Below are 25,848 nucleotides of genomic sequence, written 5' to 3'. Positions count from 1 at the left end.
CACTTATAGGTGGGAGCTAAACAATGGATAGTCATGCCATAAGGATGGCAACAATAGAGACTACTTGTGGGAGAAGGAGGACAGGAGTTGAAAAACTAACTATTGGGTACTATGCTCAGTACCTGGGTGACAGGCTTATTCGTGCCCCAGACCTCAGTATCATCACAGAATATGCCCACATAAAAAACCTGCACCTATAACCCCTGAACCTAAAATAAAAGTTGAAAAAATAACAATAATATGCTGAACATCAGAGACAATATTAATAATTAGTAATTTTTAAACTGTCTTTATCACATTGCTCTTGACAATTCAGACTTAAGAAATCTAGACCCAAAGAACTGGACAAAGCAAATTGAACCTCTTTTTTTCAGACTCATAACATTTAAAAAATTTATTTCTGGGAATGAAGTTCCAGTAAAATAATCAGCTATGTTTCGTTGTGTACGTGCAACATGCAGGAGGAAGGTTTGCCTGGGATCAGTATCTCTTACCTAGAAGTCAGGATCTAGAAGGCTTCCATGGAACAATCAGGGATGTTAGGGCTCTGGAAGCATCTCTGAAAGAAGCACTTTGTGGCTGACAAAAGATCAGGATAGGAGAGAAAGAAAACAGCAAATGCTGAAATGAGGGGTCCAGGTAGAAACTGTCAGGTTTCTGAGGACTGGCTAAGAAAGAGAAGGCCGCTTCCTGAAAGTAGGCCCAGACTGAGCAATTGGATCCAGTCAGCAGAAATAGAAGGGGGTGGGGGAGAAAGACCAAGGCTGGAAAGCCAGTTAGCAATTCAACCTATGCAATATTTACTTTTGATCCCAATTTAATGTTTCTAATAAATCAAACCCTCTAATCATCTTATACAGATATTTTAATAAAAAGAATCCATGACATAGGTTGGCTGTGGCTTAGGCAAGGCTGCATTTCCATCACATTGTCTCAGACTCTATTCCTGGCTAAATGGTGAACCTATTACACTTAAGTATATCATATCTTAAAGGAGTGAAATAAAAATAAATCAGACCCCAGATATCATAGGTGGTAACAGAGTGGTAGGATTTGTTTTTCTTTGAAAGCTCTTATTATTTTTTTGGTCTCTGCACCTTTAGAATGAAGACTCTTTAGTCTTTTGTTTTTTTCTTTGAAAGCTCTTATTATTTTTTGGTCTCTGCACCTTTAGAATGAAGACTCTTTAGTCTTTTGTTTTTAAAAGTTGAGAAAGTTGCTCTATCTTTAGATATTTACTTTTATGCTTGAAAAAATCTTACAGCAGTATAAGATAAACATTTCAAGTTATTGTGAGGAAGAATCCCAAGTATATAAGAAAGGGAAGTAAAAGGCAGGTTACAGTGGGGCAGGCCTTACTGACAAAAGCTATAATGGGTGGTACAGGGAGCCCGGGACTGTCCTGCAGAATCATGTCACTCTGTAAGGTTAAGTGACTTGCTAATGGCCATGTTTTGGAAGGCATGCCTGATGCCAAAGTACATCACCTTTCTTGATGATACAGTCTCTATGTTGATAGGTTTTTGGAAGAGAAATGAGCCCAATCGACCTCTCATGCACACCTTCTTACCCATTTTCACCTTACTGTGGCTAGCCTGTGTGCAAACACCTTTTTTACTCTTCTCCCACTTCTGTTTGTTGCCTTGCAGACAATTGGTCATAGTCCCTTCGGATATCAATGATAATAATACATATCTAGTTTATGACCTTACTCATTTTTCAATCCCCCTAAATAAGACACATAAACTTTGTTTATTTGTTGTTCCTTGCAATTGAAAATGAAGTAACAAGTTCAGCAAATGCTACAAACTGCATTTTGAAAGTTTCCTTAGAGCATCAGTAATTAGGCAATTTAGCCCAGTACTTCTGGCTGATGCATTTTGTAGAACTTTTCTTCTATCTATTCAGGAGCTCTTTGCTTAGGAAAAACTCAGCCTGCATGCAGTTAATGTGTTTTTATGTGGAGATAGCACATACTTGCAACTCTTTTGTCTTATAAAATTACTTGACACTATTTTTTCCCCTTTACGGTGAACTGGTATCATCTGTCTTTGAAAGTACTTTAAAAATACCAAAGTTGAAGTTCTATTTCCTTCACAGATCATTGGATACTTTGCCTTAGCACCTTGCATAATGAATGTCTCATTGGCATACTGCTTAAGCATCATTTAGTCACAAAACCTGAAAAAATTCCCTATTGACTAGGAGTGGCTTTTTAAAACCATAGCAATATCTACATGAAAATACAAAGGGAAAAAACCCACAAGGTCATATAAGAATTACTGTAGGATGCTCTCTCCATGAAATGACCTGGGTAAATCTAAACAAAGAGCTCCTTAATTAAATTAGCAGAAATGGCACATGATCTCACTACACTGATTCTTCCCTCATTCCTAAATTTAAAACAAACAAGGTATTCCTCATGACCCTAAATAAGAGCACAATTGACCACTAGAGTAGTGCTTAAATAGAATACTGAAATAAACAGAAAACCAAAGTAATTAAAAACATTCGTAGTAACCAAATTTCCTACCAAATCCATGAGAGAGCATCTGTTTTCCATGTGCATTTGCCGAGTAAAAGCATTCTCTTTCACCTGTGTCTTTGATGAGAGAAGACATTAGAAGTGCTATGGCAGGTGGAATGCTAAAGGAACAAGATCAGAGACCATTGTGAAATTACAGCTGCAGCTACAGTACATATATGAGAGTGAAGAAGACCTGAGACATGGAGAGCTTGGGACTTCTGCTTGACATAGTGAATTGGCCACACACATTTATCTTTCTTCCCTTCTAAAACCCTTCTCAAATGAGAGTAAAGAAATTAATCGTGCATTAACCCACAAGAACCTAAATAACAGGAGAGGATACAATAGCTGATAAGACACTTGAACAAACTTTGGAAGAAATAGAGTGGAGAAGTGTTAGTTAATTTAGCAGAGAAGTGCATTTTTAAACTTATATAAAGTAACAGAAGGGAATACTAATAAGGAGTGATCCAGTTTGCCCCACAGCTTCCCTTGAAATGTTCACCATTTAGATCCTCCGATCCCAAAAAAGGTAGGGTAAAGGACAGGACAGGTATGCCAAGTGCCCTTTCTCAGCCATAGCAGCCATTTTAGTATCATTTTCCCACTTCATGGCAGTGAGTGGAAATAGTTTATTATCTGAAAAATTTGAAACCAAGAGGCTCCAAGTTAGAAGGAAAACTTGCTAGCCATGTGCAGAAAGCTGAAACTGGATCCCTTCCTTACACCCTATATAAAAATTAACTCCAGATACATTAAAGATTTAAACATAAGACCTAACACCATAAAAACTCTAGAAGAAAACCTAGGCAATACCATTCAGGACATAGGCATAGGCAAGAACTTCAAACACCAAAAGCAATGACAACAAAAGCCAAAATAGACAAATAGGATCTAATTAAACTTAAGAGATTCAGCACAGCAAAAGAAACAATCACTACAGTGAACCAGCAACCAACACAATGGGGAAAAAATTTTGCAATCAACCCATCTGACAAAGGGCTAATTTCCAGAATCTACAAAGAACTAAAACAAATTCACAAGAAAAAACAACCCCATCAAAAAGTGGGCAAGGATATGAACAGACACTTTTCAAAAGAAGACATTTATGTGGCCAACAAACATATTGAAAGGAAGCTGAACATCATGGTCATTAGAGAAATGCAAATCAGAACCACATTGAGATACCATCTCACACCAGTGAGAATGACTATCATTAAAAAACCTGGAGACAACAGATGCTCGAGAGGATGTGGAGAAATAGGAATGCTTTTACACTGTTGGGAGCGTAAATTAGTTCACCCTTGTGGAAGACAGTGTGGCAATTCCTCAAGGATCTAGAAATAGAGATACCATTTGACCCAGCAATCCCATTGCTGGGTATATACCCAAAGGATTATAAATTGTTCTATTACAAGGATACATGCACATGGCACTGTTTACAATAGCAGAGTCTTGGAACCAACTCAAATGCTCATCAATGATACTCGATAAAGAAAATGTGGCACATATACACCATGGAATACTATGCAGCCATAAAAAAGATGAGTTCATGTTCTTTGCAGGGACATGGATGAAGCTAGAGATCATCATTCTTAGCAAACTGATAGAAGAACAGAAAACCAAACACCACAAGTTCTCACTCATAAGTGGGTGTTGAACAATGAAAACATATGGACACAGGGAGGGGAACATCACACACTGGGGCCTGTGGGGGTTGGCAGGGCTAGGGGAGGGATTCCTGGGGGGGATTGGAGAGGGATAACATTAGGAGAAATACCTAATATACATGACGGGGGGATGGATGCAGCAAACCACCATAGCATGTTTATACCTATATGAGTCCTTCACGACCTGCACATGTATCCCAGAACTTAAAATATAATAAAAGAAAATAATACTAAATGCAGAAGATGGCATGGGAGAGATAGGACCCTACAAGGGAATATAAATGAATCTATAAAATCTGAATTAAAGGAACTCAGCTCCTAGTATACCAGGGACCAGGTGTGTTTCCTCTTCAGGATCTCAGAGAAACAAATTCAACGGCTTCAAAGGAAAGAATCTATGGTTCTAAAATCTGTGAGTATCCTAAAGGAAACCCTGGCTTATAGTCTGATCACTTCAAGCTCAGCAGTCAACAAGCCCTGCCAATGTACAGAATAAGCTTCCCCCATCCCAATAAACTTTCTTAAGCCTCAGCCTTAAATGGGAATTGACACACAAGGTTTATCAGACATCTGAGAAAAGTATCCTCCATGAGGTAATGAAAACAAATCGGAAAATATAAATGCAGAGGAAACAGAGACATATCGGATCAAAATAAAAGGTGCCCCAATCAGGCATAGTCATACATATAATAAACATTCTTATAGAGTTAAAGCATTGTATTTGTGAAGTAAGAACTGGATGCTGTAGAAAAGAACAGTTGAGAAAAAAGATTTAAATATATGCTATTGAGAAAAAAAAAAAAGATTCAGTGAAATGGGAAAGAAAATTAAGGAAATTTCCCAGAAAACAAAAACAAAAACAAAAACAAAGGATAATAGGAGGACAGATTAATAATGTTAGAGAATCAATACAGAAAACTAACACTCAGTTGATAGGAGTTGCAGAGAGAACATAGAGACTGAAAGACAATGATCAAATGAATGATTTAATAAATTTTTTAGAACTAAAGGAATGCACATCCTTTGAAAAGACTATGATTGTAAACGTTAAGGAATGAGGTAACATAATTTCCAATTTAGAATTCTTTCAGCCTCTCTTTTTCTGGGAAAAACTCAGAAAAGCTCTTTCTCAAGCAAAAGGGTAAACATAAGACATTCTGTTCAGGACTCAAATATTTGACGCTAGTAAACACTCTTTAAAAAAGCTATACAAGGGTATTCTTCAGTAAATGAGGTTATTCTTGAAAGAGGAAAACATAAAACTGAAGGAAAGACCCAGCACAGGGAAGGAGCAAAGGGAAGTTCCAGTATGATGACTGGGTCATTTATTAACTCTTGTAAGAGAAAAAGTTGAACCAAAAACTAACTATAATTATAGCATAGTGCTTAGCTCTGGAGTAAACAATATTTAGGCACGATAATGTAAAGACGGATCATTGACATAAGCCAAATTTATTCCAAACCATATTGAGAAGATGGGGATGGAAGGAAAGTGTTGTGGCTGTAGTTGTGGCTCAATTACAAGCATGTCAAAAACTGAACTATTAAAAAATATCATTGTAAACATATCATTTGGAAATATAGGGACAAATAACAGAGGGAATTACTCTTAAAGGTATCCAAATTTTTTTGGAATTGAGAGTTTCAGAAAAAAAAAGAGATTTCTCATCAAAGGGCTCTCTAATTTTACAAACAAAAATCATGTTACATAAGCAAACACTTTGAAAGACTGAAAAAATGTACATACAATTTGTTAGAGGTATAGATAGAGGGAATGTTTTATTAATAATACCATTGTTTAGTATTGCTTTCCATTTTCCCTTTTTTCTTTCACGGCTTTGTTCATGTTCTTTTTCCTTTTTCTTTCTTCTCCTCTTTTCTCTTCTTCTTCACCTACAGCTCTCCCTCCTTTCCACACCCACGTCTTAAATTTAAAATCCCACTAAGTACTGAGCAAAAATTGTATTTCAGCTTTTTTTTTTAACTCACTTATAATCGCATCACTGTAACATTCCAGAGCTTTAAGCATAAATAGAAAATTATGAGTTACCGGAGAGGGGGTGGTGGGGGTGGGAGGAGACCACTTTTTTGAAGGTGTGCAAACTTGATTGGCATCAGACTTCCCAGCAACATTACACACAAAAATAATATGAAAATATCTGAGGGGAAGTAACTAAAAATTCTATCTACATAACTCCATTATATAATGAGTAAAGATAAAATACAGGCATTTCTAGATATTGGAGGATCAGAAAATTTTTTACCTACACACCCTCTCTCGAAGAACTGCCATCTTAAGACACAAAAACACAAATCATTAGGAGAAAGATTGTTAACAAATCTGACTCCATACAAGTCAACAATATGATAAAAGTCATGAAAAATAAAGCTGGAAGACTATATTTGGGACATGTTTCATGAATACATACATAATATCTAACATGTATAAAACACTTATAAAGCCAATATGAAATAGAAAATAGCACAACCAAAAAATGAGCAACCAGAACAAATGAGCATTTTTCCGAAGTAGAAAGCGTATCATGACTTACATACAGATAAGAAATTGTCAGGGTTTAATCTCATTGAGAGCCAGGGAAGTGCATAAGAAAAGATGCGATACCATTTCTCACCCGCCCGACTGGTGAAAGTTAGAATTTCTTATATCATGTGATTGTAGAGATATAGTGCAACACAAACTTTCATATACAGCTTCTGGGAATTCGTGTAGCCATTTTGGAAGGTAATTTGGCGGCATTAATGAAAATCAAAAATGTGTATGTCTTATGACCTCTGAGTTCCACTCTTAGGTCTCCAAAACAAAGCAACTTCTACTCATAAGCTCAGTAGTCATGCACATGGGTGTTCGTTACAACATTGTTGGAAGTATAAAAGAGTGACATGGTTAGATATTCTGTGATATATTCATACTCCAGTGTATTCAACAAATACTATAATTTGTCTCTCTGAATCTTTACATTCAAGTGCCTATATATTATTTCAGTTTCATTACATATATCATGTTTAGACCATAAGGAAATATTTGTCATTTAGAAAACAGGTCATATTTGAGAACACAGGGTTTGGGAATGGATTATACATACCACACGCCATATATTTTAATCTGTAGTAGCTATGATCGTGTTTTGGTGGTATACTCTGTTTGTCTTGCTGAAAATTTTATTCTGCATATTTCAAATAATGCTTGGTTGTAATCCACTGCAATTTGAAATGAATTCTGCATTGCTGAGCTTTAATTACTTCAAGAATAAGCTAAGTGTGGCCTATGATAATAAATTCTTTTCCAAAATCATCCTTAAGTGTGGAATTTATAAGCATGGATTTTTTTTCTCTGTTGCATAAATGGGAATGAGATAACACTGTCTAACCATATCTGAGATCCAGCTAGGACTAGGTTAACTTTATGTTAAGAATGTTGCTGTATTGCTTTATGGCTTTAAAACAGATATACTTTATTTTCTGAAAGAATCATAATCTCAAAGTGAAAAACTGAATGCATTTTACTTTATTTTTCTTTTTATTGTGTCACTCATAGTTCATACTAGGCTCATACTGGGCTTCTACTGCAAGTTCAATAGCTACTTGTCAAATTACCCTGATAATGTGACAGAAAGAAGTGACTCGTCTGAGCTCTTGGCTGTTAACTTGATGTCGAATGACACCTTCACAGGAAATGTGACGCTGTGGGTTTGGTCTTTATATTTTCCATTGTGTCCTTGGAATTAGGCCAGCCACCTTGCTGTAAGTCTGAAAAGGAGACTGACACCAAGGATAGAAGAGCAGAGAGATGGAAAGAGCCTGGGTCCTTAGTACTGTTGTTGATCCAGCCCTCAGCCTATGCATTATCTCCATATCCTATTATACAGGAAAATACTTTCGCATGAGGTTAAACTATTAGTTGAAGCTGGAAGGATAATAACTGGGGAAAATGAAAAATAAACTGAGTTTGCGCTATCAAAATGTTAAAAATTGAAAATCTTTTTTTTTTTTTCATAACACCCACATTTTCCTCTGAGTAACAGGTAAGATCTGGGAAAACAAATAAAATAAACTTAGAAATAGACATGGTTGAATACTCAAGTTGAAAGGAAATAAAGACCAATTTGTCTAGCCCCTTTATTTAAATAGGGAATGTGAGGTACAGTGAAATGTAAACCCTGCTCAGGGTCACTCAGCAAGTTTGTTGCATTTCAAGATTAGATGTCAGGGCTGTGTTGACCACTTTGTACTGTCTCTCTGCGGTGTTGTCAAAAAGAGAGAATATTAAATGGGAAGAGGAGACTGGGACCTTAACAAAGCAGCTACCATTTCAGTGTATTATTCAATGCCTGCTTACCTAAAACTTCACAGGGTCCTTTAAAATTGCATCATTAACTTGAAGGGATATATAAAACTGAGGCATTATTATTTTATGTTTCATTTTATAGGAATATACAATGTCAACACTTCCAGTGTTGTTTATAAATAATTAATAATTATAGGCACATTAGGGAGTTGAGGATTTTTTAAGCGATAAATGTGTCTGGTTTGGTTTATATCCTTTCTGATTAATGCACGACCTATGATACTTGTTCATTTCATCCTGATTTAATTGGGAAATGTTATAGTCTTAATTTGAGGCCTACATTTTTATACCATACAGTTTCTTTGCTTATACCTCTTTGCCAACTTAACGTTTAATATCAATTGTATTCCCACACCTCTGAATATTAAAATAGAAAAGTTTTTCAGTAATATAAATTATAGCTTCCATCAGAGGTGCTTGTGGAATTAATATCCCAGATTAATGTGACATTGAAATCTAAGTGTGTTGCACATTAAAAGGATAAACAAAGCTGCAGGGACTCTGGTTTGCAGCCTAAATTGCAGGTTAGGGAGTTGAGACTTTGGGCCTACACATGATGTTAGGAGAATTTTCCTCATACACAAATCTATGCACCCTTTACCTTCTGGCTGTCCATTGGCCACTCCCACTGTGGTTCAGTCCAGAAGCATTTATAGAACACCAACTTTATACCCAACAGGGGGCAAGATGTGGATAGCATGTTGGCAGGGGTAGAAGGTAAAGGACAGGTACCAAAGAGTAGCAGAAATATGACAAAGAATAACACAGTGATTCTGCCCATAAGGAATGTATCGTCTAATAGATAAGCTGGCTAGTCTAGTAATTATGACACATTATGATAAGTACTATGGTAATGGTTTGACCAAAGTACTATTGAATATAGAGGAGAGTACAGTTGCTTGAGGCTTCTCTGAGGATGTAACATGTAAGCTGGATCTTTAAATATGAGTAGAATTCTTACTATAAGGACACATGCACACGAATGTTCATTGCAGCACTGTTTACAATAGCAAAGACCTGGAACCAACCCAAATGCCCATCGATGATAGACTGGACAGGGAAAATGTGGCACATATACACCATGGAATATTATGCAGCCATCAAAAACGATGAGTTCGTGTCCTTTGTAGGGACATGGATGAACCTGGAAACCATCATTCTCAGCAAACTGACACAAGAGCAGAAAATCAAATACCGCATGTTCTCACTCATAGGTGGGTGTTCAACAATGAGAACACATGGACACAGGGAGGGAGCACTACACACTGGGGTCTGTTGGGGGGAAATGGTGGAGGGACAGCAGGGGGTGGGGAGTTGGGGAGAGATAGCATGGGGAGAAATGCCAGATATAGGTGAAGGGAAGGAAAGCAGCAAATCACACTGCCATGTGTGTACCTACGCAACAATCTTGCATGTTCTTCACATGTACCCAAAACCTAAAATGCAATAAAAAATATATATATATATATGAGTAGAATTCTGTGTGTGGATGAGAGAAAAAAGGATGGGAGTGTTTGGGGCCAGAAAAGATTATTCATAGTGGTAATCATGTTGAGAAAGTTATTGGTGAAGCATCTGTGAGAATGTAGTTTAGGAGGTCTAGGGTAGAGCTGTGCATGGTGAGAAATTAAGCTGAAAAATCTAGATCATAAAAGACTGATGGAACAATGCAAGGAATGCTCACTTACTCTATTCACTGCACGATTTATAGCTCAAGGCTTCTTTCTTCCTTTCCAGACGTGTTGGTCAACTCTGCTTGTTGATCAGTTATTAGTTGGTCTGTTCATCCTAATCTGCTATGGCCAGACCATCATGCATGTGCATGCAAATCAGTGGAACAGGATGGCCTTTTGTCACGTAGAAAGGATCAAAGGCTACATTTTGCTGCTAGGAAACTTCAAACTGAGACATATTTAAGATTGTATCTATGTCAATATAAATAAAGTCAATAATAAACTTAATATCAGCAAGCAAACATGAATAAAATAAGGTGAAATGGACTCTACTACTGAACAATAAGTGCATGTTTATTGGTGTCAGTTTCCTGTTTATTAATAATAGCATAAAAACTTTTCCTCATCATGCCTATGTTTCTTTGTGTAACAAATCAATCTCCAAGATTCTTTTGGAGTCTCTGCTGTCCTTGCCAAAGCTAGTCTTACAGTAATTGTTGCTTGAGAAGAGGAGATTACCCTCTTGAGTAATCTAGTAATGAGTCTAGGTCTTAGTCATGTTAATTATAGATAAGGAGCTATCATTTTTCCTTGTCATTAGAATGGTTTAGAATAGTTGACTTAGTTTCCTTTACAAATTAAACCTAGTGTTTAGGGAAAAAAGTCAAAGATTGTATATTTTTACCAACCTCATAATAACAAGGATTTAAAGCCACTGAACACATGTACTGATCTATGAAATGCTGAAAACAACACACTGAAGGGAAATCCAGAGTCCCTGAAATCCAGCAAGTTTAAGTGCCCATTGCATATACGTGTACCATGTACCATGTGGTTTAAGGTCAGAGTATACATAAAGTCATAGAAAAAGAGCCCTTGGCATTGCAAAATGACATTGGAGCTCATCTGGCCTAAGTCAGGGGTCTGTGGTCCATCTTAGAGAGCCTTGTAGAGGAGTGGAAGAGTACAAAGCAGAGAATCAGAAGACCTGGGTTCTAGGCTGGAGAATTCAATTGCTGCTATTAATAGATCTTGGGCATGTCTCTTTACCTCTATTTGTCCTCGGTGCACAGAGCTATGTTGGGACAGAAATTAGAAAATATTTATGGACTCTCTAGGAGTAGTGAAAATGAATTATTATTACTATCATTGTCACTGCTTATAGTAGGAACAGCATTATTGCTACGAGACTTTCTGATCATGTAAGTAGAACTAGACTATATTTTACCTCTCTACTCTCTGTAGAGAAAAGTTTGGCATGCAAAGTTTGAAATAAATGAGATTCAATAGCACATTTTTAATGTGCTAAAATATTTTCAAATGCTTTCCAATGCCATTTGCATATAAACAATTTGCTAATTACAGATAAATTATTCAGTTATTAAAATAGGCCCTACAGGATATGTATCTGGCAGTATTTCAGTGGTTGCTTTTTCTTATTTTACTTCAAAATAGTTGATTTGTATTTCTTCAAAAGTGTTTTGTTGTAGGCTTTTTAAAAACCATTTCACTTGTCCTCACTTCATACCCCATTCCTCCCAAATATTCTGAATCAATACATCTTTAATGAAGTAGTTCATCCAATGCTTGAAACAACTTTTAACTTTAAAGTCTCACCTGTTGGTGCTGACTGGGTCTCTGCCTATGATGAGCTACTGCATTCAAGACACAAGGGCAATGTTCTGATACAATGACTGTTCATCTTCTGAGATGCACATTGGAAAAATGTCCCAGTGAACTATATCTCATCCATTCTAATTGCAAACAACAATGATAGACACATTGTATAACACTGCATAATCCCCAAATCATTCATGTATGTCAGTCTTCAGAGTATTGTGTTTGCATTTATATTTCACATGATGGTTATCCTATTCAATAAACAATTCATTTTCAGTGTTGCAATGAATCCTCACCCAGAAGACATAACTCAAGGACATGATACAGAGAAAAGAACCTAGATTAAGTGGATTCTAATCCCATGTCTGCCAATGACTAGGTGTGTAACACTGAGCAAGTTGCCTCACCTCTCTGGACCTACTTTGCTCATAGACCTAAAAATCAGGTTAAAAATTAAAATGTCTTAGAGTTCTTTTTTACTATTTCTATTTCCTGCTCAGTATCTCCCTGTCCACTCTTGATGAAAATAGTGTTTTATATTCCTGACTGAAGTACCTTTTATTTTTTTCTTTTAATTTTTGTTTTAGGTGAAGGGGTACATAGGCCTTTTTATGCTCTCTTAAAACTTTTGGGCCTGTGGGCCTACTTTTCGCAGGAACCCACAGCCAGATGCATGGCTCCATGGAGCAGGAAGCAGGGGCAGAGCACAAGAGGTCTGTCCCTGCAGGAGCATCTGGGCCAGGAGAAAAGGTAACAGGAAGAAGGAATGGAACTGGAAGGAAGAAGTCTCATTTCAGAAATGAAATAGCTCCCCTCCTCTTGTTCTAACTGTTCTCTGGCAATACAAACTTTCTGCTTTCAGGGTCTGTAGCATTCCAGAACTCAAGTACCCAAACAGGATAGAAAAAATACATTGTGTTCCTCCACTGGAGCCCAAGTTGACAGCGGGCTGTTGTGGGAGCAGGAAGTCCAAATTATCTGGAAGTGGAGCATATAGTCAGGAGAACCAGTCCACAGCTGTCCCCAGACCTAGGTCAGGACCTCTTCAAAACCACCAGCACGTAGACAGCAGCAGCAGGTAGGAGAGTGTGTTGAACTTAACTCTGGGACCTGGAATCTCTCCCATCACACGAATGAATCCAGCATCGAGAGCACTAAGCCCCTAAGCCCTCTCCCCAAGTCTAATGGAATGGCAACAAATAATCTAGAGATGCTGCTACTGCATTTTTTGTTTTTTGTTTGTTTGTTTGTTTTTAATAATGAGTCTTGCTCTGTTGCCCAGGCTGGAGTGCAGTGGCACCATCTTGACTCATTGCAGCCTCCTCCTCCCAGATTCAAGTAATTCTCCTGCCTCAGCCTCCCGAGTAGCTGGGATTACAGGCATGTGCCACCATGCCGGGCTAATTTTTTTTGTATTTTTAGTAGAAACGAGGTTTCACCATGTTGGCCAGGATGGTCTTGATCTCCTGACCTCGTGATCTGTGGTAAAGTGCTCTATTGTTGCCTCTATGTCTTCCTACAATCACAGCTTCCTAGATTGTCCAATGACCGCTGTCTATGCTTTGTGACATGGAAGACAGAGAGTGACAAGTGCCTTCATGGCTTCATTGGGACGTTCTCAGCCATGAATCTTCATTGAGGACTCAGGGAATACATGTTAGCTGTTGCACTTACGGAAAACTGATTTCCCCTTCAATCTGAGAGGAGCTGCCTAAGCTTTTTTGCTCTGTCTCCCTCCATACTAACTTTGAGGATGCTAGTGATTACCTGGACTGGGAGATAGGGGTCCATGAGATTTAAATTGAATTCACTAATGAAAAAGGCATCAGACGTACAGCCTCATTTTCACCGGAGGTTGCTAAGGAACAAGACTGGGAGGAGATCCAAACAATAGAGACCTTGCCCAGGAAAGGGAGCTTTAAGGATCCAGTTACCAGTGAATTCAGAAATATGATCAAACTCACCAGGTACCAAAGTGAGAAGGGGACAATCAGTTTTGCAGAATATATCACTTCTTGACAACACTTTCCAGAACAATACTCCTCTTCACGCCCCACTCCCTACAAGCATTACTCCTGACACAGGGCTACATGACCAGTCCCACTCCCCCATGGGCACCAGTGGCTGTGACATCATTGGAGCAATGCCTCCTCTTCCTGGTCCAGTTATTTCTATTACAGCACCCTTTTGAGCTTCTATTGCCACAGCTGCCTCCCCTTGACTGAGAAGTGGTGGGTTACATTGAATGAAACAGAACTTGAGGGGCCTAAGCCTTATCTCAGCCTTCCCTCAATATGAGGTTCTGGTGGATTGGGGCTCCTTCCTGACCAGTGGGAATTACTGTGTGGATTCAGAAGTACCTTATCTAATACCACATGGGTGTTGGCCACACTCTGGAAGCTGGAATTGTTGATTCACGAAGGTTGAACCCACACACACCTGTGCAGCTGCCCCAGATCAAGTAGATGTATTACCCTGGTAGTCTGGAAAATGGGGACCAACGAGAAACAGTTTTAGGTTGTTTCAAATTCCTGTTTTTAGTCTTCTGGTTTATTGCATACCAAGAGTTGAATACAACTCCGATGATACATAAGTGGATGCCACATTAGGGTTGGATGTGGGCGGCATGCGTTCTTCAAGACTTCTGGACAGAGCCCCACATCAAGGTCAGAAGCCTTTTGGATGGCATTGCAGATCTCATTGCTCAGTAAGCCATGAATATTTTCACTTTCATCCCACTCTCAGCTGGATTTTCTGGCACTCTTCCTGCACTGAGCCTCCTGATTACTGAACAGAGCTCCGTGGCATAGCCTGCTGAGGAATGCAATGGAGATGCCCATGGGAAGGTGTGATGTCATCACTGGTGTGAAAGGAGAGGCCTCCTCCCTGCCACTCATCCACCTCGCTCCCCTACTGGTAGCAGTGCCTGTAGTTGGACCTACATTCTCCGAAACATAGATGGGCAAACAGTACTTGAGTTAGGCTTTAGGACACATCATAGGAGAGAATACAGGATCCCTGAGCTGGTTTTCTTTTTACGCAGACATCCTGAGGGACAGTAAGCAGGTGAGTCCCTTTTTCTAGTTTGCCTGTAGAAGTAGGAAGACCGTTGCTGTTCCAGTCCTTTCAAGACTTTATAACAGAGCTGTGTAATTTCACAAGGTGGATCTTTATCTTGCTTGACAGGTTGTGAATCTTCACCCCACCAGGGCAAATTTCTGAATAGCTTATTTTAATCTAGGCCATTCCAACTTTCATGTGACATATTTTCTCTTTTTATTGTTGCTGATTTCCACGTTTCTGTCAGTAGTATGGTTCTCCTCCTTGCTGTTCTTCACTTGTTTGGTGGCAAAGTTCATGGAACTAGGGAACTTGGAAAATGCTTTGAAAACATTGTCACAAATGCACTGCTGAAATGATGCACAGGAGAAGTGGCCAGTGGGAAGAAGGGATCCCAAGGACCTGACACTGGTTTTGAACAACATCTCAGAAAACTCTCGAAGTGGATTGGGTGCCAAGCCAGTGAACACAACCCTTTAATTATTTTCAAACGTTGATGTGGTGACGGTGTGGCTTCTCGAAATGGGCAGATATTCAAGTTAGAAGAACTTCTGCATTTTTCCCCTGCCAGGAACTGGGGAGAGAGAGCAGGGGCAGATGTGAGAAAGAACACATGTGCTGTTCTAGGCATTGCCATCAAGTTTCTGGGAAGGAACGGGCGAGGATAAGTTGGTTTGCTTGGCATTGTCCTGTGCTGCTCGAGAGGACTTGGGATGTGCAAGGGAAACATGGTGACAGGGTGCCCAGGCCGAGGCTACCTCACTGCTGTGCTTGGTTCCTGCAGCCTGCCACGTTTCCCTTGACAATGTAAACGAAGATGGAGGGATTGTTTTATGACTTTCTGCTGCTGAGAATAAATGTCTTGTTAAAAACAGATGGGGCAACAGTTACTCTTAGGTACCATGGATCGATGTGAGGGTGATCAGCTCTGGACTAAGCTACCCACCTCATATTTGTAGAGTTACATAGGGCTACACTCATTACTTTGCAAGTGTCTATGTCGAAAGTTGTGTTTAATTTTGAAGAAGAGAAAAAGCAAAAAAATTAGTGCTAAACTATCACCCTTGAGCATGCACACTCAGTGATACTGGTCATGCAGGCATTTACAGTGTCATGCTTCTTAAGCTGATTTTTTTTTTTTTTTGTAGAAATGTTGGACTGGGCACAGTGGCTCATGCCTGTAAGCCCAGCACTTTGAGAGGCTAAGGTGGGTAGATCACCTCAGGTGAGAAGTTTGAGACCAGCCTGGCCAACATAGTGACACCCCCATCTGTACTAAAAATACAAAAAATTAGCCAGGCCTGGTGACATGTGCCTGTATTCCCAGGTACTTGGGAGGCTGAGGCAGGAGACTCACTTGAACCCAGGAGGCAGAGGTTGCAGTGAGCTGAGGTCACATTACTGCACTCCAGTCTGGGCAACAGAGTGAGACTCCATCTCAAGAAAAAAATAATGTTGCTCTATTTCCTCTGTTTATCTTCTCCAATGTGTAGATTCTTTTTTCTTTTATTTATTTGTTTAAATTAAACTTTAAATTCAGGAATAGAGGTGCAGAACAGGCAGGTTCGTTACATAGGTATACACGTGCCATGGTGGTTTGTTGCACCCATCAACCCGTCATCTACATTAGGTATTTCTCCTAATGCTGACCCTCCCCTATCCCCTACCCCCTGACAGGTCCTGGTGTGTGATGTTCCCCTCCCTGTTTCCATGTGTTCTCATTGTTCAACTCCCAGTTTTGAGTGAGAACATTTTCCAAATTCCTCTAAACTGCCCTCTAAGAGTCAATTTGACTGAGGAATATTTTTTTCTTATTCATTAATGAATAGGCATCTTCCAAGCACCCCCAGACATATATAAATTTATGAAGAATGTAATCCATACTTAGCATTCAGTTTCACATAGCATATTAACATTAGCTTTTCCTAAAAGCTTTCTGTATAACATTATGATTTTCATCTTCACTAACCATGTCTGTAATGGAAGCAGCTAAGTCATGTGTGTTTGCTGCTTTGGTCAACACTTGAGCATGCACACTCAGTGATGCTGGTCATGCAAGCATTTACAGTGCCATGCTATTTAAGCTGATTTTTTCTTCTTGTAGAAATGTTGGGCTGGGCACAGTGGCTCATGCCTGTAAGCCCAGCATTTTGAGAGGCTAAGGCTGGTGGATCACCTGAGGTCAGAAGTTTGAGAAGTTTTTTTTTGGCAAAACGGTTGTGACTTATAGATGAGTTCTCAGCAGTAAGCCCATTTAAAATTTTTTATGCCTCGTGATCCTGACAACACATCAAGAGGAGCTGATTTAGGAAAACACGGATTGTTTGCTAATCCCTACTGTGAGTGACTTTCTTACTAATTATTTTTTGACTTTGAACCTTTAAAAATTTTTCTTTGAAGGTAATTATTGTGTTGAAAGATTTTTTTGATTAACCAAATATTGGCTTTAGAACCTCTCTTTAAATCATATTCTTTTTTAAGGTGCATGACTAAAATAAATTACTTAAAATAATGTTTTCTATGTACTCATTTAAATAGATTTTGGTATTTACTTACATAGAAGATTTTTCTTAGAATTCAGGCTTCTCATCTATTCCCTTATGTTTTAGTAGATACATACAAACCCACAGAATGCTTTATTTCTTTATTTCAAGCCTTTAACATTTTAATAATCAGCCTTCCTAAAATGATTGAAAATTCGATATCTGGGTTTTAATAATCTCATAAGAAGTAAGAACAAAATAATGGAAGTTTTAGTTTTTATTGGTCATAGAATCAAATTTATCTGTAGAATAAAATGAGATAGAATGGTTTAATAGAGGGGCTTTATCAAATTACTTGAAACAGAAACTTTAAAAGAACTTGCTTAATTTCTATTTCTTACATGCTTTTTTTGATTAGTTGATTACAGGGAAAATTACAAGTTTCAAACTATACGAGTATATCATTTGAAAAATGAATAAATTTAGACTCACTTTTCTCTTTGTATGCCAAATAGATGCAGGATAGTAGTCATTTCATGCAACAACTACTTTTTTTGTGAAATGGAGTCTGGCTCTGTCACCCAGGCTGAAGTGTAGTGGCATGATCTTGGCTCACTGCAAGCTCCACCTCCTGGGTTATCCTCCTGCCTCAGCTCCCCGAGTAGCTGGGACTACAGTTTTGTACCACCACACCTGACAAAGTTTTTGTATTTTTTTTTAATAGAGTCGGGGTTTCACCATATTATCCAGGATGATCTATATCCCCTGACCTCGTGATCCGCCCACTTCAGCCTCCCAAAGTGCTGGGATTACAGATGTGAGCCACCATGCCTGGCTAACAATTATAGGTTAAGTCCTTTTTTTGGATGATCAGCACTGCTGGAAGTAGCACAGAGGACAGAAGGCTCTTAGTGCTCAGGAAGCTGAGACAGTATTCTTGGTGAGATAAGATAAGCACCCACAATACCTAGAGAATGTATGCATATTAGCTTTCAAAAAGCAAAACAAGGTAATGAACAATGTTGGTACAAAAGCAGTTTAAAAAACTACTTCAAAATAATCTGGATTGAGATAAAGGAAATAGGGATTCACACCCTCACGGCTACTGGAGGTGTGGGAAGAAAGACCAAACCAAGGGGAGCAGGAAAAAAAGGAGCTTGTTGAGGATGTAGACCTCATTGAGAGTTTGTACTGAAGTGAGGAACAGAAAGCTTCTGGAGCTCTCCAGTGCTGGTTGGATAGGCATTTGAGTGGAATCCAATTCAAGTCATAATATCAGATACCAGCCAAGACACCTAAGAAAGTGAGACTTGTACATTTCTGTCTACAGAGAACATTTTCTATTCAACTCCAGCTGTTGTAGCTGTGAGCAAATGCAGATCTGGTGTGTCCAGATCTTCAGATTTTTCAAGGCATCCAGACACAGAGATATTAAAGAAAATGCTCCTAATTTTAAACATTGACTCCTTTTTAAAAACCACTGTGTGAGGCAAATTAAAGATATCTGCTGTCCTGATATAGCCTAAGAATGTCTGGTTGGCAATTCTGTACAATCTTGAGAACGATTGGAAGATTAAAAAGTGAGAATGACATAATAATAATAGGGAATGAGAGAGAAGGTCTTGGTAATCATGTGAGAAATCAGCAGGAATCAGATCTACACAAAAGCAGACCTGTGGAAACTAGAAATGGGAGGCCAATTTAAAATACATTTCCAAAGAAGTGACAGAACTTGCAAAGTTTAATAGTTCACATATGAAAATAAAATTCATGAAAAGAAGCCTATCTCAAGATCTTGGACTTGAGGTTCCAGGATGATGGGGACAGAAAATGGAAAGTTGAGGACTTCAGGGACAGTGAGAACCAATTTCTTATCTATGTTCCAGTTTTCACTGAGATACTGGAGGGATATCCTGAAGCAAATTAGACATATTGAACTAATGAGCAGAGGATATAAATTTCAGAATTGATTAGGTACTTATCTGATCTCTGTATAAACAATATATATTTGTACACATTCTTCTTCCACATATAGAAAGAATTTATCTTTCATTTTTGAACTTGGGCAATGTAGCAGATTGGCTCATTTTCCAGATATGTTCCATCCTGTATTTACATATGCATCTACTTGTCCATTCATACATGCAAAGTGTTGCCAGATTTTGCAAAAGAAATGTAGGAAGAAACCCAGTTAAAGTTTGATTTTTAGATGAACAACAAATAATTTTTTGTATAAATATGTTCCAAATATTGCATGGTATATTTTATACCAAAAATTATTTATTGTTCATCTAAAATCAAAATTTAACTGGGGTTCTATGTCTTTTTGATAATAGTCATTATCTTGCTAAGAGTTTTGCTAGTATTAGTGTCTTGCCAGTACTTTTGTCTTGCTAGTATATTTTGTTTTTTTGACAAAATATAATAGTCATTCTAACTGTAGTGAGAAGATATCCTATTATGGTTTTGATTTAAATTTCCCTGATTAGTGACTTTCAACATATTAAATATACTACTTGGCTATTTCAATGTCTTTTTTTTTTTTTTTTTGAGATGATGTCTAATTCTGTCACCCAGGCTGGAGTGCAGTAGCACAATTTCGGCTCACTGCAACCTCCACCTCCCAGGTTCAAGTGATTCTCCTGCTTCAGCCTCCTGTGTAGCTAAGACTACAGGCATTTATTACCATTCCTGGCTAATTTTTTGTATTTTTAGTAGTGATAGGTTTTCACCATGTTGGCCAGCCTGGTCTCAAACTCCTGACCTCAAGTGATCAACCCACCTCGGCCTCCCAAAGTGCTGGGATTACAGAAATTAACCACCTGGCCTTGAATGTCTTCTTTTGAGAAATGTCTATTTAGGTCCTTTGCCATTTTTTAAGCAGATTATTGTCCTATTATTCAGTTGTTTGGGTTCCTTATACATTTTGGATACTAATCCCTTGTCAGATGTATGGTTTGCAAATATTTTCTCCAATTCTGTGGCCTGTCTCTTCAGTTGTTAGTTTGATGTAATCCCATTGGTCTATTCTTGCTTTTGTTGTCTGTGCTTTTGGGATCATATTCAAAAAGTCATTGCCCAGACTAATGCCATAGAACTTTTCTCCTAATATTATTCTAATAGTTTCATAGTTTCAGGTCCTCCAATGAAGTTTTCAATCAGTTTTTAGTTAATTTTTATAGATAACATGTGATAAGGGTCTAATGTCACTTATCTATATGTAATTGTCTATTTTTTTAAATTTCACCACCATATATTAAAGAGACTTTCCTTTTCCCATTGTATGTTCTTGTCACCTTTGTTGAAAGTCAGTTAACTGTAAATATATGGATTTATTCCTGGGTTCTCTATTATTTTCCATTGGTCTGCGTGTCTGTTTTTATGCCAATACCATGCTGTTTTTGTTCTTGTAGCTTTGTAGTATATTTTCAAGTTAGGTACTGTGATGCCTCCAGCTTTATTTTCTTTTTTTCTCAACATTTCTTTGGTTATTCAAGTTTTTTTGTTGGTTCCATATAAATTTTAGGATTTTTTTTTCTGTTTTTGTGAAGAATATCATTGATATTTTGATAGGGATTGCATTGAATTTTGTCAATTGTTTTGGGGAGTGTTTTAGTCCATTTTGTATTGCTCCAATAGAATACCAGAGACTGAGTAATTTATAAAGAAAAGAGGTTTCTTTAGCACATAGTTTTGCAGACAGGGAATTTCAAGGTTGGGCAGCTGTATCTGGCAAAGGCTTTATGCTGCATCATTACAAGGTGGATGGCATCACATGGCAGAAGCATGTGCAAGAGCAAGTGGAAGCATGCCAAGATGAGACCAAACCCAAAAGGTGGCTTCACTTTATAACTATCTGCTCTTGTGGTAACATCTAGTCCTGCAAGAGTGATAACTCATACTTTCCTGAGAGATGGCATTAATTCCTTAATGAGGGTGGGTCCTTAATGATCCAAAGGCATATTAAGGCCCCACTACCTCTCAGTACTGTTGCATTGGGAACCAAGATTCAACATGTATTTTGGTGGGATAAATTATGTTTAAAGTGTAGCAAGTTGTATGGAAAATTTAACAATATTAATTTTTCTAAACTGGAAACACAGGATATCTTTCCATTTATTTGTATTATCTTCAATTTCTTTCATCAGTGTTATACATACAGTTTTCAGTTTGGAGATATTTTACCTTAGTTAAATTTATTTCTAATTGTTCATGCTTTGTTGCTATTTTGAATGGAATTGTTTTCCTGATTTTCAGATAGTTTGCTCTTAAAAAGTGTTGATTTTTATATACTGATTTTATATCCTACAACTTTACTGAATTTGCTTATTATTTCTAAGTGTGTGTGTTTGTGTGTGTGTGTACAGTTTTTTGCAAACGGGGACAATTTACCTTTTTTTCCCCCCGTATGGACACCTTTTTTTCTTGCTTAATTGCTCTAGCTAAAATGTCCAATACTATGTCGAATAGAAGTGAAGAGAGCAAACATCCTTGTCTCACTTAATATCTTTGAGTAAAAGCTTTCAAAGTGTTCCTATTGAGTACAATGTTAGCTTTAGGTTTTCGTCTATGGCCTATATTGTGTCGAGGTACAATTTTTCCATACCTAATCTGTTGAGAGTTTTTGTCATGAAAGGATATTGACTTTTGTCAAATGCTTTTTCTGCACCTGTTGAAATGATTATATGGTTTTTGCTCTACATTCTGTTAATGTGATGTGTCACATTTGCTGATTTACATAAGTTGAATCATCCTGGCATCTCTGAGATGAATTTCATTTGATCATGATGAATGATCTTTTTAATATGCCATTGAATTCAGTTTGCTAATATTTTGTTGATGATTTTTGCATCTATATTCATCAGGTGTACTGGTCTGAATTTTTCTTTTCTGTATATGTTTCTGTTTAGCATCAGGGTGATGCTGGCCTTGTAATATGTATGTATGTATGTATATATATATATATATATATATATATATATATATATATATATATATAAAGTGTTTCCAGCCCCGGCATGGTGGGTCACACCTGTAATCCCAGCACTTTGAGAGATCAGGCAAGTGGATTGCTTGATCCCAGGAGTTTGAGACCAGCCTGGCCAACAGAGCAAAACTCTGTTCCTACTAAAGATACAAAACACTAGCTGGACCTGGTGGTACATGCCTGTAATCCCAGCTACTCCAGAAGCTGAAGCAGGAAAGTCACTTGAACCTGGGAGGTGGAGAATGCAGTGAGCCAGGATCATACCACTGCACTCCAGCCTAGACAATAGAATGAGACTCTGTCTCAAAAAAAAAAAAAAAAAAAAGTGTTTCCTTCTCTTCAAGTTTTTGGAAAAGTTTGAAAATAATTGTTTTTAGTTCTTCATTACATGTTTCATAAAAGTTAGCAGTAAAGCTACCAGGTTCTGGCCATTTTGTTGCTTAGAGATTTTTTTTTTACTGATTCAACTCCTTATTCATTTTTGATCTGTTTAAATTTCCTATTTCTTCATAATTCAGTCTCATATGAATTATTTCTTCAGTATGAAATATGAACTATTTCTTTGGTAATTCATAACAAAGCCTTTGCCAGAGGCAGTTGCCCAACCTTGAACTTCCCTGACTGCAAAACCATGTGCTAAAGAAACATAATTTAGTAGGTTGTAAGCATCAAGGAAATCATGCATTTCTTTTAGGTCATCCAATTTTTTTATGTATATAACTTTTATGTTCATAAAAGTCTCTTATGATCCTTTCTATTTCTTTTGTGTCAGTAATGTCTCCTTTTTAATTTCCAATTTATTTGGGTCTTCTGTTTTCTTGTTATGGCTAAACTTTTTGTCTATTTTGTTTATCTTTTCAAAAAAACAACTTAATTTTATTTATTTTTATGTTATTTTTCTTGACTCTGTTTTATTTATTTCTGCTTGGATCTTTATTATTTTCTTCCTTCTAATAATCTTTGGCTTACTTTTTGTATTTTTGCCTAATTTTGCAGCCATAGGTTATTTTAGATCTTTCTTTTTCAATATAGGTGTGTATTGCCATAAATGTCCCCCAGAATTTATTTTTCTATATCGTATAGATTTTGACATGTTGTGTTATTATTCTTATAATTTGTTGTTTCCCTATTTTTTTGAATAAAAGCCATTTTTAAAATTTCAATAGCTTTGGGGTTACAAGTGGTTTTTGATTACATGGATTAATTGTATATTGCTGAGGTTAGGCCTTTTAGTATACCTGTCAACCAAATAGTGTACATTGTACTCAATAGGTAATTTTTCATCCTTCACTCAACTTCTACCCTCTGCCCTTGTGAATCTCCAGTGCTTATTATATCACTCTGTATGTCTTTGCATGTCCATGGCTTAGCTCCCTTTTATACGTAAGAACATGTGGTATTTGGATTTCCATTTCTGAGTTACTTCACCTAGGATAATGGCCTCTAGCTCCATCCAACTTGCTGTGAAAGACATTATTTTGGTTTTTTACGGTTCAGTAATATTTCATTGTGTGTGTATACACATGCTGTATGTATATTACATTTTCATTATAATTCATCAGTTTATGAGCACTTAGGTTGATATGATATCTTTGAAATTGTGAATTGTGCTGCAATAAACATATGCAGGTAGGTGCCTTTCTTATATAATGACTTCTTTTTCTTTAGGTAGATAATGCAGTTTTGGGATAGCTGGATAAAATGGTATTTCTATTTTTAGTTCCTTGAGAAATCTCCATACTGGTTTTCATATAGGGTGTACTAATTTACATCACCAGCAGCAATGTATAAGCTTTCCATTTTCACTGCATCTATGTTAACATCTATCATTTTTTGACTTTCTAATAATGGCCATTCTGCTATTATTAAAAAGTCAAAAAACAACAGATGCTGGCAAAGTTGTGGAGAAAACAGCAACTTGTATACACTGTTGGTTGGAGTGTAAATTAGTTCAATTATTGTGAAATACAGTGGGGTGATTCCTCAAAGTCCTAAAGACAGAAATATCATTCCACCTATGAATTCCATTACTGAATATATACCCAAAGGAATGTAAGTGGTTCTATTATAAAGACACACACTTACATATGTTCATTGTGGCACTATTTATAATAGCAAATACATAGATTCAGCCTAAATATCCCTCAGTGATAACCTAGATAAATAAAATGTGGTACATGTACACCATGTAATACTATGCAGCCATAGAAAACAAACAAACAAACAAACGGAATGGGAGCATGTTCTTTGTAGGGACATAGTTAGAGCTGGAGACCCTTTTCCTTAGCTAACTATTGCAGAAACAGAAAACCAAATACCACGTGGTCTCACTTTTAAGTGGGAGCTAAATGATGAGAACACATGGACACATAGAGGGGAGCAACATATACTGGAGCCTATTGAAGGGTGGAGGGTAGGAGGAGGAAGATCAGGAAAAATAACTAATACATGCTAGGCTTACTATGTAGGTGATGAAATAATCTGTAAACAAACCCCATGACACAAGTTTACCTATGTAACAAACCTGCACCTGTACCCCTGAACTTAAAATAAAACTTAAAGGAAAAAAATGTCATACTGGCTTAGTAAGGTAGTATCTTATTGTGGTTTTAATTTACATTTTTCTGATGATTAGTGACTGAGCATTTTTTAAATATTTTTTGCCATTTGTATAGCTTGTTTTGAGAAAAATATGAACAGATATGTCTGTTCATGTCATTTCTTTACATTTTAATTAGATTAATTGTTTTTCTTGATGATTTGAGTTTCTTGTAGTTCTGGATATTATTTATTTCTCCGATGTATAGTTTGCAAATACTTTCTCCAATTCTAAATGTGTCTCTTTACTCTATGGATTATTTCTTTTGCTGTGCAGAAGATTTTTAGTTTGGTTATGTTCTATTTATTTATTTTTGCATTTATTTTTGGAGTCTTAAGTTATATTTTTTTTGCATGGGTCAATATTCAGAATATATTATTCCTAAGTTTTCTTCTAGAATTTTTATGGTTTAAGATCGTAGATGTAAGTCTTTATTCTATCTTAATTTTTTTATCTGGTGACAGATAGGGATCCAGTTTTATCCTTTGGCATGTGGCTATTCAATTTTCCCAACACCATTTACTGAATAGAAAGTCCTTTCCCCATTGTAGGTTTTTGTCTGCTTTGTCAAACATCACTTCATTGTACGTATTTAGCTTTATTTCTCTGTGTCTGTTCTGTTCCATTGGTCTATGTGTCTGTTTTTATGTGAGTGCCATATTGTTTTCATTACTATAAACTTGTATTGCAATTTGAAGTGAGACAATGTGATGCCTCCAGATTTGTTCTCTTTTCTTAGGATTGCTTTGACTATTAGAGCTGTGTTTTGGTTCTCTATAAAATTTCAGAAGTTTTTTCTAATTCTCTGAAAAAATGATTTATCTTGGTATTTTGATAGAAATTGTGTTTAATCTGTAGGTTGC

The 25,848-nt window shown here is 37.2% G+C and overlaps 1 protein-coding gene and 1 pseudogene across 1 annotated transcript in view; both read left to right on the top strand.

Annotated features, from left to right (window-relative positions):
* HS6ST3 (heparan sulfate 6-O-sulfotransferase 3) overlaps nucleotides 1-25,848 on the top strand; it is a 747,528-nt gene that overhangs the window by 477,415 nt on the left and 244,265 nt on the right. The window lies entirely within an intron of this gene.
* LOC120365612 (AMMECR1-like protein) lies at nucleotides 9,350-13,935 on the top strand (annotated as a pseudogene).

Source organism: Saimiri boliviensis, chromosome 16 (genome assembly GCF_048565385.1).
Source record: "Saimiri boliviensis isolate mSaiBol1 chromosome 16, mSaiBol1.pri, whole genome shotgun sequence".
Classification (NCBI taxonomy): Eukaryota; Metazoa; Chordata; class Mammalia; order Primates; family Cebidae; genus Saimiri; species Saimiri boliviensis.
Note: the sequence above shows the minus strand (reverse complement) of the source record. Positions and strands in the feature narration are given on the sequence as shown.